The 16,568-nt window shown below is 50.6% G+C and overlaps 1 protein-coding gene across 1 annotated transcript in view; it reads right to left on the bottom strand.

The window, feature by feature from the left end:
* Positions 1-16,568, bottom strand: part of LOC139757619 (extracellular matrix organizing protein FRAS1-like) — a 163,999-nt gene that overhangs the window by 106,387 nt on the left and 41,044 nt on the right. Inside the window, 1 exon segment of the mRNA XM_071678266.1 lies at positions 244-382. The gene's annotated coding sequence lies outside the window, so the exon portion shown is untranslated.

The raw sequence follows: 16,568 nt of genomic DNA, 5'->3' as shown, positions 1-16,568 counted from the left end.
CTTGTCTTACGAGTAAACAGTTCGTCTTTAAAGCAACTTACAAATCATGCTTACAAAAACGTTTGTTTTTTTTCTCTTTTTTTCTTTGTTTCCTTCGGTTTCACCATGTCATTATCCTTCCGCCACTGAAAACATCCACTTAAATCCTTCGCATAACAGGATAATTTGCGTTTAACCCTCTTATACACACACACACACACACACACAAGGAGGGAAAGCCAAGTCTTGATATTTAGTTCTTACGAGGTGATTTCTGCTGGCAAATGATGCCTTGTGTGGGAGGCCGCCTCCCAAAAACCAGTTGAGAATTGAGGGATCCGCTAAGTTCGTCGTGTTGCTGAGGACGACGACCCACCACACCATCAGTGGTTCTCCACACGACCTGAAAAAGACAATACATGAGTCAGGGAGGAGGGAAAAATATATATGTGACTTACATCAAAGACAATACATCAGTCAGGGAAGGGAGGGGAGGGAAAATATATATATATGACTTACATCAAAGACAATACATCAGTCAGGGAAGGGAGGGGAGGGAAAATATATATATGTGACTTACATCAAAGACAATACATCAGTCAGGGTGGAGGAAAAAAATATATATGTGACTTACATCAATTCCATGAGAAATACGAAACTGTAATGAACATGTAACTCTCTCTCTCTCTCTCTCTCTCTCTCTCTCTCGTTAAACCCGGGCGATGAGGGGAGGGGGGGGGGGTAGTTAGTTAGTTTAAGGGGCGGTGGTCATGGACACCTGCTTTACATGCCTATATAATTACTTCAAATTACCGTATAGTTCTGGTTAATGAGAGCTCGTTGGGTCTGATATACACACAGGGGTAACGGGTGGGGGGGGGGGGTATGTGGGGCAATTAAGCGTTATCCCGCCATCTTGCACAGACGCCGCACGCCAATTCCACCCGTATGGCCTTCCCTACACAAGGCTCAAGGGTTCCCCTGAGGTAACGAGGTGGTTCACGGTGAAGATAACAGGATAAGTGGGGTCGTAAGTCGTCTACCCGCGGCAACAGACGCAAACCACCATTGGTCTCTCTCTCTCTCTCTCTCTCTCTCTCTCTCTCTCTCTCTCTCTCTCTCTCTCTCTCTCTCTCTCTCTCTTGTGACCTTTTGATTTTTTCATCATTGGCAGCTCTCTCTCTCTCTCTCTCTCTCTCTCTCTCTCTCTCTCTCTCTCTCTCTCTCTCTCTCTCTCTCAGTACAACGCACCCAGCTTCATAAATAAAGAAAAAAATAAATGATATCAGAAACTTTCTCGCTGTGGCAGAAAGCACTGCATTCCCACCATCTTCCTCACGACCTCCTCTTAAATACAACCGTCACTTTTTTTATGCCCCGAAGAACACTGGTCTATGTTAATATCATTATCATGTGTGTGTGTGTGTGTGTGTGTGTGTGTGTAAGAGACATTACCCTCCAATCTCTAACTCTCTCTCTCTCTCTCTCTCTCTCTCTCTCTCTCTCTCTCTCTCTCTCTCTTTCCCGACACACACACACACACACGCACTAATCATGATGTGACGCCGTAACGTGGCCCGTTTATCGTCACCCGTCAACCCATCATCCGTCACAGATAACTTGTCACCCATCAACCCTCACCCGTCACAGATAACTCGTCACCCATCAACCCTCACCCGTCACAGATAACTTGTCACCCATCAACCCTCACCCGTCACAGATAACTCGTCACCCATCAACCCTCACCCGTCACAGATAACTCGTCGCCCATCAACCCTCACCCGTCACAGATAACTCGTCACCCATCAACCCTCACCCGTCACAGATAACTCGTCACCCATCAACCCTCACCCGTCACAGATAACTCGTCGCCCATCAACCCTCACCCGTCACAGATAACTTGTCACCCATCACAGATAACTATCCATCCCGTCACCCATCACCCCTCACCCGTCGGTGGGCGCCGATCAACATACCGGTTGACCACTCCGCCTATCTTCACCCGCCAGACGCATCCACGCACTCACAACCCCCCCCCCCCCCCGACATGTTGTTATAACCCCAGCCGGACCTGAAGTTCTCATTCAGCAAAAGTTTGTTTTCAACTGATATGCCGTCACCCCAGATCCCGTTTTCTTTTTTGGGATATCCCTCATGCCTTCAAGCAGACATCCCGTCATACTTGGATCCCGTTTTCTTTTATGAATTTTTTTTTTCCTGCATGCAGACCTTAAAACAGATATCCCGTCATACCTGACCCCGTTTTCTTTTTGGGATATCCTGCATGCCTTAAACGCACATCCCGTCATACCTGATCCCGTTTTCTATTGCGATATCTAGCTTGCTTGAAATGGCATCCGGCCGTGACTCATCCCATTTTCTACTGCGTTATCCACCTGACAGCAAAACTGACACTCTACCACACCAGATCCCATCTTCTTTTCTCTGATACCCAGCTTGTTTTACGCTGATACCCCTCTCCACGCAATCCCGTTTTCTACGTGGGATATCCCTGTTCGAACCCCCGTGTGGATGAGTTGCGCTCCGCTGCCCAGGGAGGTCATAATTATAGGAATAAAACCCAGGTTATTACTGTAATTATACAGGAGGGGGAGAAGAAGGGGGGGAGATGACGTCATGTAGTAGTTAGGGGGAAGATGACGTCATGTAGTGGTTAGGGGGAAGGGGGAAGATGAAGTCATGAAGTAGTTAGGGGAAGGGGGAAGATGACGTCATGAAGTAGTTAGGGGGAAGGGGGAAGATGACGTCATGAAGTAGTTAGGGGGAAGATGACGTCATGTAGTAGTTAGGGGGAGGGGGAAGATGAAGATGACGTCATGAAGTAGTTAGGGGGAAGGGGGAAGATGACGTCATAAAGTAGTTAGGGGGAAGATGACGTCATGAAGTAGTTAGGGGAAAGGGGGGAAGATGACGTCATGAAGTAGTTAGGGGAAAGGGGGGAAGATGACGTCATGAAGTAGTTAGGGAGGAGGGGGGAGGGAGGGTCGTTATCAGTAATGAGGGAGAGGGGATGTGTGGGGGTGGGTGGGGGTGGGTGGGGGTTGTCAGTCTATTTGGGACACCCCCCCAACCCACTCACAACCCCCCCCCACATTTAAAGTCACTTAGATCTTCCCTTATTCAAACCGCTGAGAAAAATAATAGTCGTTACTTACGATTACTTAAGACGCGATTTCGCCAAAAAGGGGGCATGGGTAGCGCGTAGCGCTCACCACAGGAAAATAAAACGTGACGAAAAAAAATGAGTTGTGGGTGTTACGTGCCATGAGGGAGGTGGAGAGGGTGTGAGTGTGTGTGTGTGTGGAGTGTGTGTGTGTGTGTGTGTGTGTGTGTGTGTCACAGGTCACCTGCTATGGACCTGACTTCCTCAGACGGAGAGGGAAGGTCACTGGCGGGCGTCCTCAGACACCCCGTGTGCTGTCCTCACTCACACACCGCGCGTCACGCGCGAGACAAAAAATGCCAAGGTGTGTGCGTAAAAAAAAATAGAAAAATAACGCAAAAATGTGCGTAAAAAATAAAACGCAAAAATGTGCGTAAAAAATAACGCAAAAATGTGCGTAAAAATAACGCAAAAATGTGCGTTAAAAAAATAACGCAAAAATGTGCGTAAAAATAACGCAAAATGTGCGTTAAAAAAATAACGCAAAATGCGTAAAAAATAACGCAAAAAATGTGCGTAAAAATGACGCGGAAAATCGAAAATGTTCCACGTGTTGTGGTGGGAATGGGAACCATATCTCTTGAGCCACGATGCGATTACGCATTGGTTCTGGCTAGTCTGGGGGGGTGATCTACGTGTGTGTGTGGGGGGGAGGGGGAAGGTTATGGAGGGGTGAGTGGGGTGTACGGAGGCGTGGGGGTGGTGCGGAGACGTGTGTATAGGTGTACGGAGGTGTGTGTGGGAGGGGAAGTGTGTATGGGTGTACGGATGAGAGGGGTGTGGTGTACGGAGGTGTATGTGTATGTGTATGTGTGTGTGTGTGTGTGTGTGGGAGGGAGAGACGTGTGTACAGGTGTACGGATGAGAGGGGTGTGGTGTACGGAGGTGTATGTGTATGTGTATGTGTGTGTGTGTGTGTGTGTGGGAGGGAGAGACGTGTGTACAGGTGTACGGATGAGAGGGGTGTGGTGTACGGAGGTGTGTGTGGGAGGGGGAGACGTGTGTATGGGTGAGAGGGGTGTGGTGTACGGAGGTGTGCGTGTGTGTGTGTGTGGGAGGGAGAGACGTGTGTGCAGGTGTACAAAATACTAGTACAGAAAGCAGCTATTCTCTCCCGCCCACCACACAACCCGCCCACTCCTCCTTCCTGGTCCGCCCACGACCTGGCCCGAGCTGACCTCCCCCGCCCCAGGATCACGGCGCACCCCAGCACACACGCTGGGGAGGAACTTTACCACCCTGGAAACTCTATATAATCTCCCACCCACTTTACCCACCCACCCACCCACAGACACCGGCGGAGGTGTACTCCGCCCACTTGGAGATGGGCGGCCTGGTCTCTGTCAAGCTGTCTGTCTGTGGTACAGACGAGGTGGCCTGTCTGTCTGCGGTGCAGACGAGGTGGTCTGTCTGTGTCTGTGGTACAGACGAGGTGATTTGTCTGTCTGTCTGTCTGTCTGTGGTACAGGCGAGGTGGTCTGTCTGTCTGTCTGTGGTACAGACGAGGTGGTCTGTGTGTCTGTGGTCCTGTGATCCACAACACGAGGCGCGGACCCGTGGTCCGCGTCTGTTACAACGACGGTTCTGAGCGGTAACCCTCCCTCCCTCTCGCGGACCACACAACCTGGACCTGAGTCTCCTACGGACCAGGGTGGTCCACAGACCCCCCAACCCCCCCTCCGTCTTCACCTCGTACAAGGGGCGTAAGCAACACAACAGAGGCGCGCGCGCGCGCGCGTCCCACCTTGACCGAAGGCTGTCTGTTGGGAATCATGGTTCTGGGGAGGAGGAGCCGGGGCGCTAATGCTCGCTAATGGCTCCCCCATCTCCCCACCCCCCGCTTAATGCTCCCCGCCCCATACATGCCACACACACACCCCACCCCATCAACCACACCCCACACATCCCTCCTCACTGTACAATAAATTATGCTAAATGCCCAGCCAGGTTGAAGGGGGAGGGGGGGATCTGGCGGGCTGGGGGGCGGGCGCCCTTCGTGTTATACCAGGAGAGCACACACACACACACACACACACACACACACACACACACACACACACATATTTGTACATATTTGACCATTATTTTGCCGGGCTGTGCATATTTGACCATTATTTTGCCAGGCTGTGCATATTTGACCATTATTTTGCCAGGCTGTGCATATTTGACCATTATTTTGCCAGGCTGTGCATATTTGACCATCATTTTGCCGGGCTGTACTTATTTGACCATTATTTTGCCGGGCTGTATATATTTGACCATCATTTTGCCGGGCTGTACTTATTTGACCATCATTTTGCCGGGCTGTACAAATCTGACCAGGTTGAATAAGTACGCGACCTGCACAGGTTCTGTAAAAGAAAAATATTTCTCGCCTGTACTTCCATTTGGAGATTGCTAGACTTGTCGAGAACAACAAACACAAACTATGCAACACTACACAACCCTAACATGCAACACCAGAGCCGCCCATCGTGCATACACCACAACACACAACACAACAAACGCTGTATACAATAACAGAAGGTCATAGAAAACGTTACCATCCCATCACAGAAAACTATATCCTCCACCTCCTCCTATATAGGCCTAACTCACCTATAACACCTATAACCTATAACAAATGTTTATATATTCCTTAATATATATATATATATATATATATATATATATATATATATATATATATATATATATATATAGATAGATAGATAGATAGATAGATAGATAGATAGATAGATATAAGCCGTAATATACAACACGACGACCTCTCCTCCCCCGGCCTACAACCCAGACACATCTACCACCACGAGCTAAACAAACACACAACAACAACAACACACACACACACACAACTCTGCTGGCGGCGCCCCTCTCACTTCCGTAGGGCGACGAGCCGCCGGGCCTAGAAGGGTTGTTAACGAGACCCAACGACTGACTGTAATGCCACAGTGCCAGCCCCACCCCAGCCTAACCCCCAGGGGCCAGGGTGCCACAAGGCATTACACTGAAGGCTACATGAACCTTCCCCGGGGGGGGGGGGGTTAGAAGTGGTGGGGGCGAGGACACAGAGGTTGTGGGGTATATATGGTAGACGTGGGTCGTGTGGAGGTTGTGGGTGAAGACGTGGGTCGTGTGGAGGTTGTGGGTGAAGACTAAGGTTTGTGTGGAGGTTGTGGATGAAGACGTGGGTCGTGTGGAGGTTGTGGGTGAAGACGTGGGTCGTGTGGAGGTTGTGGGTGAAGACGAGGGTTGCGTTGAGGTTGTGGATGAAGACTGAGGTTTGCGTTGAGGTTGTGGGTGAAGACTGAGATTTGTGTTGAGGTTGTGGGGTGAAGACTGAGGTTTGTGTGGAGGTTGTGGGTGAAGACGTGGGTCGTGTGGAGGTTGTGGGTGAAGACTGAGGTTTGTGTGGAGGTTGTGGGTGAAGACTGAGGTTTGTGTGGAGGTTGTGGGGTGAAGACTAAAGTTCTATCTGACCGCTTCCCTCTGGCTAACAAGGTCATGTGAGCCACTGACCCGACTTCCCAGGTCAGACACCCCAGTGACCTCTCGTCTCTCTGGGCCTCGCCACGCACACAAACATCTCACACCAAACCATCGTTAGAGATAACAAGGCACAAAAACAACCGAAAGAAACAATAATTATCTACGTATTGGTCTGTGCACCGGAGGGTACAAACAATATTTACTGTTTGCTGATCCGCGGACACTTGGCGCGGCAGTGGGAGGTAAACACTCTTTGTTTACACTGCGAGAGAAGGATTTCAGATTCCGTGTGTGTACACAGGTCCCCCAGAGACCCCCAGAGACCCTGGTGTCGGCCCGATGACCGAACCACTCAGGAGGAGGAAGGGAGGAGCGGGGGGCGGCGCCCCTGGACCACTAGTGACACCAGAGAGGGAGGGGGTGAGGGGCCGTCGCCCCCCTTACAGCTGACGTTTTGAGAGAGAGAGAGAGAGAGAGAGAGAGAGAGAGAGAGAGAGAGAGAGAGAGAGAGAGAGAGAGAGGCAGGCAGGTTCAGGCAGGTTTAAATGCTCAACCAGCACAATTTTTCGACACATATCTACCCATCTAAACCCCCTCACCCCACCCCCCTTCAAACATCCACACCCCCCATCCCTCACACCCCCCTCAAGGGCCATGAAGCCCAGAATTATTCAGGGGGGGAGGGAGGCCATTGGGCTGGGGCTTGGGAGGGAGGAGGAGGAGGAGGAGGGGGTAATTAGTGAAGCTAATGTCTTAAAAGCTGTGAAATTTTCCCACCAGCCAGGAAACGCTTTGGGCTAATTCAACCCACTGGACTTACAATTCTCCATCAGGGAGGAAAGGGGTCAGGAGGGTTACGAGTTTACGATCAATCTGGTGACCGTAATTTTCACACGGGAGGCGCTGCTGTCAAACACACCCCGGTGGGCTCGGGTATATGGAGGGTGGGCTGGCTGTGTTACGTGGAGGGAGAGCTGTGTTGAATGTAGGGGGAGAGAGGGGGTGAGTGAGTGCTGGTTTACATGTATGGAGAGCTATGTTAAATGTAAGAGCGGGTTGGGGTTGGGGTTGGGTTACGTGTATGGAGAGCTGTGTTAAATGTAAGAGTGGGAGGGGGGTGGGCTGGGTTACGTGTAGGGAGAGCTGTGTTATATATGTCGGGGGAGAGGTGGTGGGTTACATGTAGGGTGGGGTGGTTTACATGTAGGGGGAGGACTAAGTGACAAGTGCGTGGGGGTGTGTATGGTGGGTTTCCGCGCACGGTGTGGATAAAGACACACACGCATGGACGGGTCAGACGTGCGAGTGTGCTGTATGCTCTCTCCCCCGACACGCGAACCAAACCGCGACCAAACGTGTCGCATCATCTGCGTTAACAGGCCACAAGCAAGCCACTGCAGAGGGAAGACAAAGGAATTCAAAAAAAGCCACGCAACAGAACCAATGGATCCTCCCGAAGTTCTTCTGCGATGGTGGACGATATTGGATCCTCCCGAAGCTCTTCTGCCATAGTGGACGATATCCAACACTCACACATTACCGTGGGGACGACCCCGATGGCGGACAGGTAATTCGAAGCGAAAAATCACCTGCAAATTGTCATTGTGACTATGCAGGCTGAAAAAACTCCATTACAACGAGTAAAATCACGACGAATCAAGGAACTTGATTGATATCCACTGGCTATAACTATTTGTGAAGAGTGATACACCACTGTCTAATTGGCAACAATAGGCCCAGCCCGGGAAGTAACCCCAGTCCACTGGCTTTCCACAACCCTGTAAACGAAGTCCAAACTCGAGATCCCGCTGGGGGAACTCCTTGCTCCATTCTCGTTTCTTTAAAAAAAAAGCCATCTAAACTGCTTGTGTGAGGCCAAATCCTCGATCGAACTCCCACCCACCTATTCCCCTAAACCCAGTCTACCTTACTCCAACGTGCGCAGAAATGTCTTATATTTCGTCGTTTTTCCACGTCGTCTTCTTCAACGGGCGCTGACCGAACCCTCAAACCAGTTTAATGATCCAACTCCGTCATCGGTCGCGCTCTGATCGGTCGTTGACGCCTCCTCCTTGCGCCACCCTACGACCGCGGGCAGGGGGTGTGTCCGTCGTGGTCGCTGCTGTCGTCCAGCACCGTCGTCGCCCTCCCTCCACACACACACACACATAACCCAGAGCATCAAGCCTGAGCATATACGTTGACCCCCCCCGGGGCCACCACAGAGCTCCGCCACACCCGGCCATAAGGCCCAGCACCCACTGATCGAGTCGTGGTGAGGGCGACCGCAGTGCCTGCGGCGACATATGGCCGCGGGTGGCTGGGGCCCTTCCTCTCACCGACACGATGATCATGAACGTAACAGACCATTAACTTTAATATATGGTCTTCTCCCGCTGATCTCAGGGGAGGACAGACACTTCCCTGCGTACTGTCACGGGACGCTGCCACCTTCTCTGGACACCGCCGGGGACTTGGCCACCTCTCTGGACACTATCGGGGACTTGGCCACCTCCCTGGACACCATAGGGGACTTGGCCACCTCCCTGGTCACCATCGGGGACTTGGCCACCTCCCTGGACACCATAGGGGACTTGGCCACCTCCTTGGACACCATGACTTGGCCACTTCCCTGGACACTATCGGGGACGTGGCCACCTCCCTGGACACCATCGGGGACATGGCCACTTCCCTGGACACCATCGGGGACTTGGCCACTTCCCTGGACACCATCAGGGACTTTGCCACTTCCCTGGACACTATCGGGGACTTGGCCACCTCCCTGGACACCATCGGGGACTTGGCCACTTCCCTGGACATCATCAGGGACTTTGCCACTTCCCTGGACACCATCGGGGACTTGGCCACTTCCCTCAGCACCATTGGGGACGTGGCCACTTCCTTGGACGCGAGGAAAACATGGCCACCTTCTCTGTACACCAGGTAAGGACATCGGAATAATGTGATACATACACAATACATCATCTCAAAGCTTAACTGCCGACGATAATGGTCACCACAGAGCTTCGCGACCTCAAAATCAAGTGTAAAAAAGAGAAAAAAGACAAGAAAATGTACCTAAAAAGAGACTGAAAAACTCATTTCTACAGGCAAGTGTTCCAGGGTATTTCTCACGAAAAAAAAATACGTCTCAAACTTCGAATATACCATAATGAAAACAACAATTAGATCCACAAGTAATAAAATATTCCACAATGCGTCACACGATAAACAGGAACTAATCATTCTGTATATCAATAATGATGAAATATATTACATATCCATTTATTTCCAGTCTTACTGTCTCATATTTTTTGGTGAAGAAACCAACTGTAATAATGATACAGCAATGGTAAGGACCATGGTGGATCTGTTCCAGCAGCAGTGAGGACCATGGTGGATCTCTTCCGGCAGGTGAAGACCATGGTGGATCTGTTCCAGCAGGTGAAGACCATGGTGGATCTGTTCCAGCAGGTGAAGACCATGGCAGATCCGTTCCAGCAACAGTAGGGACCACGGTGGATCCGTTCCAGAAGGTGAAGACCACGATGGATCTGTTCCAGCAACAGTAGGGACCATGGTGGATCTGTTCCAGCAGGTGAAGACCACGGTGGATCCGTTCCAGAAGGTGAAGACCACGATGGATCTGTTCCAGCAACAGTAGGGACCATGGCGGATCTGTTCCAGCATCGATGAAAGCCTCCATCATTACCAGCTCGATCTGTCTCCACACCACACACCCCAGGGTCACCACACTGCACCCCTCCCTCACGTCCCCCTCCACACGACTCCCTTCAGAGGCGCAAAAATCTGGAAATCAAAATTCCGACAGCCACACTTCCCTCTACATCGAACCACAGCCGAGGGTTCTCGCTGGATCTCACCACCGTCTACAACACACGTAGGAGGAGGAGGAGGAACGGAAGGCCACTTCCAATCAAAGGATCCTTCCTCCGTCGGGCGCCCCGCGCTCGCTACGGTAATTGCGCCTCATTAGAGTCCTTCGCCACCCACTCCGTCTTCATTAACTCTCCCTTTATATCATAATTACATCTCTATTGGTTCGCTACATCATCATTAGGACCAGGGGAGAGACATCTCGAGGAACCAGGGCTCTCCCAACTCTCTCTCTCTCTCTCTCTCTCTCTCTCTCTCTCTCTCTCTCTCTCTCTCTCTCTGAGACCTGGTTTGTAAACGTCTAGCGCAACCCACCGCCGTCAGGAGCGAGACGAGGTAATGAGGAGGGGGGTCAGTGTGAGGGAGTGGGATGAGGGCGAGGAGTGTGCTAAGGGGCAGTGTGAGGTAGAACCATGAGGCGACAGTGCGCCAAGGGAAGGGTAGAAGTGTGAGGCATAGTTACTGTGGTCATTTTCAAACACACACACACAAAATCTTAATAATGTAACTAAACACAGCAATATAGTAAGTGCTGTGTGTATTCCTGCCTTCTGCCATGATCCAAGAACTGTACAGCCTATATATATATATATATATATATATATATATATATATACTGTGAGGGCCTTGTGACTCTGACCTTTAGCCTGAGGTCACGAGCACCACATCATCGCTGGAGGCGACCTTTCAAACCTTACCAGTAAACACCCAACACTGACTCACTCCAACACCCAAGTCCACACGTCCTTTTGGAGTGTGGGAGGGAGGGGTGGGATGCTATGGGGGCCCCAGGACGCGCTCCCTTCCCCTGGGGTGGGGAAATAAGGACCGTCAGGTGATGTGCCGATAATCCGATGTGGGAGATTTGGAAAGCGACCCCCCCACACTCTGAGGCGGGACCAACTGGCCTGAGGGCGGTGGATCAAACAGACGACCACTTAAGATTAAGTCTTTCCAACACATGTGTCATCCTGAGACTAATGTATAACCCCCATACTCTCTCTCTCTCTCTCTCTCTCTCTCTCTCTCTCTCTCTCTCTCTCTCTCTCTCTCTCCTGGGGATAGCCAATCAACCACCGGCTTCTCTATCATGGCTACGTGGCTGGCCATATCAACTGACGTGAGTGTGTGTGTGTGTGTGTGTGTGTGTGTGTGTGTGTGTGTGTCTGAGAGGCGTCCATCTACCTCCACAGTTGTCGGTCTGGAAAACAACCTGCAAATATTTTTCTTTTTCCTTTTTTCTTCGAACCACGATCACTCTGGCTGTTTCAGGTCGCGAACCACAGGCCTACGTGACACACACACACACACTCCACAACCTGGATGGTACGGTAAAATTTTGACGACATTCATCCAAAGAGTTTCCGAATATTATGTTCACCAGAGAGCTTGATGCCCAAGATGTCTACTATGGCTCAAGTATTTATATATATACATATTTTTCTCTTCCTTTCGGTGATATTTGCAGTCTATCGGGCCAAACAGAAATCAGTCATTGCTGAAGGTAAACTGGGAAGTGGGCCATCCAGGATTTCTCACCGTGTAACAACATGATACACGTCTTTCGTCTGCGCGCGCATCATGGAGGTGGTGTTTATGTTTTAGAAGTCGTTCCCAAGAGCTGGTATCCGACGGTGTTTCAGTCGCGTTCTCTCTTATGTTTCTCTCTGATGGATTTTCCCCCGAAGACGCCACCGTCCTGGTCTCTGGGTAGGCCCCCGTCTCCCTCTACCATCCCCTACTGGAATGGGAGGATATCTCTACTGGAATGGGGGGCGGCGGGAAGGGGGATTGGAATGGGGGGAATGGGAATGGGGGAGATTTCTCGCCCTCCACAAATATCAACTACTAGGTCTGGACTCGATATATATTTACATTCCCGTTTTCTTCCTCCCTTCTTCTTCTTCTCTTCGTCATTCCCTCCTCCTCTGTCCTCTTCCTCACTCCCTCCTCCTCCTCCTCTGTTCTCCTCTCACTCTCTCCTCCTCTGTCCTCTTCCTCTCTCCCTCCTCCTCGTCTGTCCTCTACCTCACTCCCTCCTCCTCCTCCTCCTCTGTTCTCCTCCTCCTCTCTCCCTCCTCCTCCTCTGCCCTCCTCCTCATCTCTCCCTCCTCCTCCTCCTCCTCTCTCCCTCCTCCTCCTCTGTCCTCCTCCTCACCTCTCCCTCCTCCTCCTCCTCTCTCCCTCCTCCGCCTTCCGTTGACCTGAATCTTAAGCCTTGTTCAGGTCCGTGCGGCCTGCAGTGCTGCCTTGTATGGCCCGTCTTGCCACACGTGGAATAAACCACCCAACTCGCCGCCCCGCTGGGTGGGCGGCAGGCTGGGTGGGCCTCTTAAACTGGGCGGCAGGCTAAGTTGACTGGCTGGCTGGCTGGGTGACTGTGGGGTGGCTCCATACAAATTCTCAATACATAGTGCCACTTCATATGCATCTCTCTCTCTCTCTCTCTCTCTCTCTCTCTCTCTCTCTCTCTCTCTCTCTCTCTCTCTCTCTCTCTCTCTCTTTCCTTTGCTCCGGTCGTCCCAGATTACCTCCATATTCAGTAAAGCTCTCGACCCTCACTTGTTCCCAGCGAAGTGAAGCCACTTTCTCGCTGCCAAAGACTGGAAGGCAATTTTTTTTGGTGTTGAAGCACAGAGTTAATGGTACGCCAGGACGACAGAATTTCAACATGAAAAAAAAAGAATGAACACACAATAAACTGTATTTTCACACCATTTTTCTAGTCATCACGAAAGGATAAACAAAATAAACTGTATTTTCTCGCCATTTTTCTAGTCATCACAAGAGGATAAACATAATAAACTATTTTCTCACCATTTTTCGTTATCACAAAAAGATAAACAAAATAAACTGTATTTTCTCACCATTTTTCTAGTCATCACAAAAGGATAAACAAAATAAACTGTATTTTCTCACCATTTTTCTAGTCATCACAAAAAGATAAACAACATAAACTGTATTTTCACACTATTTTTCTAGCTCAGTATGAAACACACGAACCGTGTCTTCATATAACTTATCACAATTCGTGAGCACAAAGCCAGGCACCTCATAATGCACCAGCTATTAACCTGTTGCCTACTTCAGCTTTCCACGCGTGGGGTCCCGCCTTTTATTCCCGTTTTCTTGCTATTTGTATTCCTAAATTATCCAAAAGTCGTACCATCATTATCACCCTTTCCCTTGCTTAGTCTGTTCCACTAGTCCACAACTCTCTTGTTAAGAGAAATGCTTGCACATATCTCTTCCCGTCCCTCCGTACACTGCCTCACGTCCCTCCGTACACCACTGCCTCGCATCCCTCCGTACACTACTGCCTCACGTCCCTCCGTACACTACTGCCTCACGTCCCTCCGTACACCACTGCCTCACGTCCCTCCGTACACTACTGCCTCACGTCCCTCCGTACACCACTGCCTCACGTCCCTCCGTACACTACTGCCTCACGTCCCTCCGTACACTACTGCCTCACGTCCCTCCGTACACTACTGCCTCACGTCCCTCCGTACACTACTGCCTCACGTCCCTCCGTACACTACTGCCTCACGTCCCTCCGCACACTTGCTCGGCCCATCATACACTCGCGCAGTCTAACCATCCTAACCCTCGCACCGTCCATATCATTTCAAGCAACCCTGACGCCGACCCAGACGTACTTTGCCTCCCTCAATAATCCTTCTCGCACGCTTGTCAGATGGTAAATTGGGCATGGCGTCAACTCCCGGGTCCCTCCCACACCACAACGTTTATACAATCCATTCCCCAACTCCCCCCTACAACTCCAGTATGATCCTCACCATCTGGTCCCTTTTAAATCGCACCCCTAGCCATATAACCTCACATTTTCGACAGTTTAATTTCATGGGCCATTTGTCAATCTCAGCAGCATCTTGCCAGGGGTGTGGACATCCCTGAGGCTTCGTGTATCTTTCCTTACCTCGCCATCATGAGTCACTCGCTTGGCAGAACAGAAATCATTACAGCCCCCAAGTACCAGGGCCCTGAGGAACCCCAGCTCGTCGTCCAAACTTGAGAAAGCTCCGTAGGCGTATGGCCCTCCACTCCCTCTTCCCAGCTGGGACAGCTGTCACTCCATTTCGACAGCCCACCTCTGACCCCATCTCTTGGTTACTGAGCCTCACATCCTGAGTCGTCGGCGGTGAACACAATCTAAGACCTTGTGGCAGGCGATGCCAAGAGAACAACAACCCATCCAATTACCCTTTCCTCCTGCGCGGCTGGACATCAAAATCGAGTGGGTCGTCACACGTCTGTAACAGTGTTGTTCCCTACGGCTGGCAGCTGGTGCCACACAAGTACCCATCAGTCTTTTCCCTGATTACATTTCCTCTAGTACCTTTGCAAGTTATGCTACTTTATGGATCTACTTCCCTGTCTCTTTCTTTGGTACTACGCTGGAACACTTCCAGTGTACTGGAATATTTCCTTCGTCGTGACAGTCTCCAACGTGACCTCTGGTTCAACGCGGGTTTTCCACACGCTTTCACGGTACGACTGGAAAGAGGCTACCAGGAACACGACCTTCCAGCACGTCTACCTTCACTTCGACTGGATCTACTCCACTATCTTCACATGTATGGTGGCAGTTAGAGAACCTCTGGAACATGGAAGTGTAAACATACACAACAAAAAAATCCTGTGTCCAGTTCCTCTCACATGTCCTCAACTGTCTCAAAACTTTTCCCTTCTGCATTCTTTCGTCTAATTCACTTCCTCTTTGATATAATCTGTAAAATATCGCACAGCACATGAACCGAACAGGCAATACGCCACTTTCATGTATATATATATATATATATATATATATATATATATATATATATATATATATATATATATATATATATATATCTCAGGACTAATATGTTCCTTTCGCACCTAACTCATACAAGCTACGTTAACCCCAGCGCTTAGGTGCACCTTGCCTTACGTCAGCCTTCCGATGGTGTCGGAGAATCTTCCTACCTTCGAACAACATGGCATCCCCTTAAGGTAAACACCCACGGTCAATCTTTACATATACAGCCTCGACACAACACATTACTTCGGGAGGTGAAAATGAACGTTCACACACACACACACACACTCCCGGTATGCTAATGGTACACAATTTGCGAAACACAACAGCTCCAGGAATCAAAGAATGACTTGGGGAACTTCTTCATCGAATATTCAAGAAAGGAAAGCCTAGGTTTCTTAGACAGCAAGGCCAGGGGGAGGGGTATACCCCCACAACAAGGCAAGGGAGGGCTATACTACCACACAAGGCAAGGGGGGGTATACTACCACAGCAATGCCAGAGGGGGTAGGTATACTCCCACAGCAAGGCCAGGGGTAGGTATACTCCCACAGCAAGGCCAGGGGTAGGTATACTCCCACAGCAAGGCCAGTGGGGGAAGGTATACTCCACAGCAAGGCCAGTGGGGTTAGGTATACTACCACAGCAAGGCCAGTGGGGGTAGGTATACTACCACAGCAAGGCCGGGGAGTGGGTATACTCCCACAGCAAGGCCAGGGATAGGTATACTCCCACAGCAAGGCCAGTGGGGGTAGGTATACTCCCACAGCAAGGCCAGTGGGGGTAGGTATACTCCCACAGCAAGGCCAGTGGGGGTAGGTATACTCCCACAGCAAGGCCAGTGGGGGTAGGTATACGCCCACAGCAAGGCACCATTGTTCTCCAGTGGGCATTAATAAGGCCACAATTTAATCACACGTGAGAGGCTGCAGCCCAGACATGCCCCTCGGACCGGTGCCTTAACCAGGTACCCACACACGCCATAAACAGGCATGAATCTCTACGGGTGTTCTAAAGTTAATGACCCCATGCCCAAATGTGGCGGACGAAAAGGAGGGACGAACGGACGGGAGGGGTTGGGGGACGTTGGACGCACGGACGAATAACAGGGCGGACATCAACCACCTCGAGAGAAGGGACGAGTCTGGGAGTGGTGGTCGTTCGTCAAGTTTCTTGCAGATCCGACGACTTCAATTG

This window comes from Panulirus ornatus, chromosome 27 (genome assembly GCF_036320965.1).
Source record: "Panulirus ornatus isolate Po-2019 chromosome 27, ASM3632096v1, whole genome shotgun sequence".
Classification (NCBI taxonomy): Eukaryota; Metazoa; Arthropoda; class Malacostraca; order Decapoda; family Palinuridae; genus Panulirus; species Panulirus ornatus.
Note: the sequence above shows the minus strand (reverse complement) of the source record. Positions and strands in the feature narration are given on the sequence as shown.